Below are 5,693 nucleotides of genomic sequence, written 5' to 3' on the forward strand. Positions count from 1 at the left end.
TACAAGGTCCCTTCCGACCTGACTTCTATGATTCTATGAAGGCTTTTGTTTTGTTTCTACTTTGCTGTTTCAAGCTCAAAATGCTTCAAAGCAGCTTCAAAATGAAACACCTAGTGAAATTTTGCACAGCCCTTTTGTCCATGATAGATCTGGCATTGATTTTTCCTCTGAAACCTGAGGATACCTACCTACAACTTGAGAATCTCTAACCCTGGAACACACTAAGTGCACATGGCAGAGGGAAAAGGAGAAACAAAACAGAAAGGACAAACTTTTGAGGGATAAACTTAGATCTTCTCCACCTAGGAAAGAGTCCTTTGTTAAGAATATAACACTTAATGTAGGCACAAATACAAACTTGCCTCTGCTTCACCAGGCTCAGCAACAAGTGGAGCAAGTACTACTAAGCCTGACTAAAGGAAGGGAGATGTCAGCTAGGAGAAAGTATGGTTCTGAGCTTAAAGTAGGTTTTACTAGGTCTGTAGTATTATGTTGGCATGTGTATGTGTTTCCTACACTTATTCCATAAGTCACAAAAAAAGTCTTTACATTAAGAATGATAAGACTCCCCCACTCTCCTTACTTGCACATGAAGCTGTTTGAAAATTCTCTGATAAAACTGTCAAAATATTAATTTTAGATTAATTTAGAGTTAATATGCAACTTGGTAATAGCCATAACATTTGTTCATTACTTCAGACAAAAGTTGTGCCTCTAGAGATGAAAATGAACACTATTGATTTATTTACTTAGGAACAAAATAAATTTATGGTGAATTACCAGAATAGACTCCAATCTTGAAAAAAGAGGTTTGTGCAGATGCAGGGGTGCACTTCAATGTACCTTTTCCCTAATGGGAATCATTGCAATTCAAAGGATTAATACATGATTTTTCAATTGTTTCCAGGCGTAATTTAGGGGAAATGTCCAAAAATAACTCTGAGCATTTAATGACAAATTTTAATTAGCTTGTTTTAGTCAAGGACACATGCTTGTAGATAAAATATATTTACTTATTAATTTCTACAAACATCCTGAGAAACTGGATTTTGTGAATGCCAATTTAAGGGGAAAATAGTGTTTATGGGTATTTTATCACAGAACAGATCTCCACAAAAATTACAATATTTACTTGTATTTTTAGGATACTCTTAACTCAACTCTTCAATAATATTTTTTCTTAGCCAGAGAAAACTGAGCTGAAAACTGACATTATTTTGCAATGATTACAAATGTCTTTCAGCTGTTGTCTTGAATATAACATTTCTTATAGGCACGTGCATCTTCTTATAACATCTGAACAGTCATCCAAAACCATTTCTAAAGGAAATGAATATACAAAAGGAGCAAGACAGCATAATGTCAAATATCCTTTGGTTGCTGTTGCAATTTTTTTCATTTTGCTTTTCATAGTTACTTTGGCTAAAAACATTAAAAGCACAACTTCTGCAGAGAATATGCGACAATTACTGCTACTAAGAAGCACAACCCAAAGGGTGCCATTAAAAAATGAATAAAATGAGGAAGCTAATTTGCCTGGGGATTGAAAACAGCTCTCAAGTTGCAAACTGATGTTCCTCTCTGATAAAGTAGCATCTTCAGTCTGGTAGAGTTTACTATTAGATTGTTCCCCTAACAGTTTTCTAACCCATGTTCAAAAGAACAGTTTACAACAGTTTGTTTCTCTTATCTAAAACACACTGACTTCCCATTGTAACTGGCTGATTTACAGAGACAGAATACGACAAATCAGTGAAATGTTTAATGAAGCTAAAGAGCAATGTGTTATGGTTAGGCCACTAGTTTAAAACATACATAAATAACTTAATAGCTCTATTTGGTGAATATTTAGTAACCCAGAAGGCTTTGTATAAGGGAAATGGGCTGTTTATGAATAAAAGGTTTGTGCAGTATTAGCAAAAGAACAGGGCAGCTTTTTATACAAGTCATTTTAAGTAAAAAATTACTCACATACTATAACATATATATTTTTTCTTAATAGATTATAATGGAAAGCAGTATGAGGAAATATTGTAGTTTGCTGAAAGAAACATTTAAATAATTCATCCTGTTATGGTTTTTCTCATGAAGCCTAGTAAATGACACATTTTTATTGAAGAATCAAGGCTATGAAGACAATTTACTGCAATGTTCAGTTTTAAAGTGACATTGTCATTTCACCTGGGTACAAATTTTAGAGTTTTTTATTATTATTTTTAAAGGGGGTTTGTGTGTAAAGGGTCATATATGGATGTTGAATCAAGTGGGTGGAATATTTTGGGAAAAATCATGGAACTATTTCCATTTCCATTTCACATTTAATTAAAAAAATACTATTTTAAAATCTAAAATTGTGCAGTGGTGAAAATCTTAATACAAAGTACAGGAGAATAATGGAGCTCAGAGCTTGCTGACTAAACTGCACAAGGCATACTACTAAGTAGGATTGATACAGGCATCTCCATCCTCTCTGAATCTCCATGATTTCAAGTGGAAATAAAAACATTTTACTCTAGGTGAGTTCCCAGAAACCAGAATCATCTCAGCTAAATCCAGACTGTTGACAGCCAGGGCTAATTTGGTGGCAAGGTTTATCTATTCTAATGTATGGTACCATCTCAGGAAAGTCTAATTGCTACATTGTGCAACAGGTTGATTGTTCAGAAATTGGAGACCATCACACATGCATCTGAATTTTGCAACTGATCAACTTCACCTTCTAAGCTCTGATTATAAAACTAATGCAAATTTTGCACCAGAAATCTACTGCTAATACGTCTAGTTTTTTAACTTGACACTTACCCTTACAAAGAAAAAAAGTCACAAAACATGAAAAAGGATATATTTAAAGTCAGTCACATTCATGAGTGCTGAATACTACTGATCTTGCATCCCGAAGCACAAATAAAGGACACAACTACCATATATGAATGTTGTTTATATATGATGTTCACTGAGAAGGGAAGCCACAGCAATTCAGCATTAAGTTGTTTGTCTTTGGTTCAATATGTTACAAAACATAAAGCTGCATGCACTAGCAGATGCGTGAACAAGCAGTGAAATACTTTAAATATTTGGTGTCCAATTTACCATTATTACACCATACTTTTTGAGGTTCTCTATATCAGCCAACATGAGTTGAAATCAAATGAAAAACATGTCTATTTTAAGGAGGTAGCAATGTACACTCATTTTTACTAGTATAAGACCTGGTGTTTGCTAAGATGAAAGATGTATCTTTGTGTTGGATCAGCTAGCATATGTAAAGTTATAGTTAAGGCAAGGCAGTTAGTTATCACAAGTTACTCTTTATTTGAGCATCCAAACTCATGTTAACATTAAAACTGTACTGTCTTCACTAGAAGTTTACCTTATGTTAATTACCATACATTGGCAAACATGACATAAGAACACTCTTTTCCCTGCTGAGTAGAGATGTTTGGTAAAAGGCCAGGCAAAGATTAGGACAATAGTTTAATCAGCTCTTACTATACAGACCATCATGCTGTCCATCCACAAGAGAGCAGCAGTATGATCTGCCAGTGCCTCAGGCACTAAGCCTGGCCAAGAATGGATGGAGCTCACATACTGACATCTGTATGTATAAGAGGGCAGGCAAATGTCAAGTTACCAGTTGGTTGTCATGAAGAGATTGATAGATTTTTCTGTTTCTCGTTAGACTTAGAAGTTGACCTGCATGTGCAATTACACATACTACACCAGGAAAGCTTATTTTATCTTGTAAAGGTCACACAAGTTCTCAGATTGGTATGAAAATTTAAAACACTACATTAGTGCATTTCATTTTCACAATCTATAACCCTCATGACTGATTTAGTACTCTTTAACAGTTACAAAGAATATTCATGAGACTGAAAATATCCATTAGATCATGATACATATGGATCAGAAGTTATTATTTGACTTTTATCCTCAAAAAGGTTTTATTTTGAGGTTTTATGTTCAAACTTTTTTTGGCTTTGGACAGATATAACAATGAACCAGTTTAAAAGGTGGGAGAAAGAGAGCTTGTTGCAATGAGGTGAGCAGATACAACTGTTTTGTCTCTCTGCTCCGATACTAGTATTCTGCAGGGGCATTCAACCCCCAGGTCACGGGCCAGATCCAGTACACAGAAATGTGTCCTCCAGGCCATGGGACTCCCCACAGAACTAGAAATTTAGTGGTGGGAGGGCAGTGGCACTTCTCCTCCACTGCCAAATTTCTGGACACCTGGGAAGCCCTAGGACCTGCATGCTAGATCGGGCACCCAATCCAAGACCAGAGCCAGGTAGGGGACAGCACCAAAACCCAATCCTGGTGTGGGGGACCAAGCAGTGTCAGGCCCCTGGGACTCAGTCCCAGTGCACTGGAGTGAGAGGGGACAGTGCTGGGTCCTTAGGACCTAATCTTGGTGTACTGAGGCAGGAGGGAGTGGTTCCAGACCCCCAAGGACCAATCCGGGTGGGATGGTGTAGTGCTGGGCAGCCCACTTTCAGTTATCAGGATAAGGAAACAAGTGTGCCAGGCCCCAGGGTCCAATCCTGGAATGCAGGGCTTGATCAGGCCCAAGGACCAGTTCTGCCCTGCTCATATAGCCCATGGGGCCAAAAGGCTGAGCATCACTGGTATAGTGGAATGAAACTACTATGAAGTTTTACATAAATGAAACAGATTTTGTGTCTGTTTTGGGGATACAGGCAAAACAGTTGCTGTGGATCAGCTGTAAAGCATTGTAATTTTAAGGCACCATTCACCTCCCCATACCCTTCATCTTACATATAGAAAATGCTATATTAGCCTTTAGTGGCTTATACCATGTACCTGAGAATTGACTAGGACAAATATAAATCAAAGTAATTAATTTTACTCTATGTAGTTGTTACTTAAATAAATAGGTAGAAGGTTTCATTTGATTGCAGTGATGGTCTGACAGAAAGTGGAGAACATAAGTTTGAGTTAAGGTAGTTAATACATCTCACTTTTTCAGGCTATTAATATTATTAGACCCATTTTATAAGTGAAGACACTGAAGAGGAGTTGACTGATTTGCCAAAGGTGGTTGAGATAAGAAGGGATTTCAGGTCAGAATGATTTCAGGAGCGCTGACGCCCAAATCTTTACTATTACAATGAGTCAACAATAGCTCCTGAAATGTGTGTATATACCTGCCTACCCACATGAGAGAGAGAACAAGTAACAACTGCAATTTTTGAGTAGTTTATTACTTCTTTCTTAAAAGTTCACTGAGGTTGTTCCTAATAAATTATGTTTCTACACACACACACACACACACACACACACACACACACACACACACACACACACACACACACACACACACACACACACACACACACACACACACACACACACACACACACACACACACACACACACACACACACACACACACACACACACACACACATTTTAAATGTGTGAGTAATTTACTGTCACTAAGAAAATTATTTTGTAAACAAAACATTAAATTAAAAAGATCATCAGTAGGTAGAACTCTTAATTCCTTGTAGTGTTTCCTTTAAATGCCAGAACTACACCAAAGAAGTAAAAGAACAGTGTTCAGAAATCAGGTCTCAATAAGCCTCAGATTCAAGCAATAGATTCTGTGTGGAAGAGTCATAGATAAGTAGGGCTGGAAGGGACCTCCATAGGTCACCTAGTCCCGAGAC

The sequence above is a fragment of the Gavialis gangeticus genome, unplaced genomic scaffold, assembly GCF_001723915.1.
Source record: "Gavialis gangeticus isolate Ggan-Ray unplaced genomic scaffold, GavGan_comp1, whole genome shotgun sequence".
In the NCBI taxonomy this organism is placed as follows: Eukaryota; Metazoa; Chordata; order Crocodylia; family Gavialidae; genus Gavialis; species Gavialis gangeticus.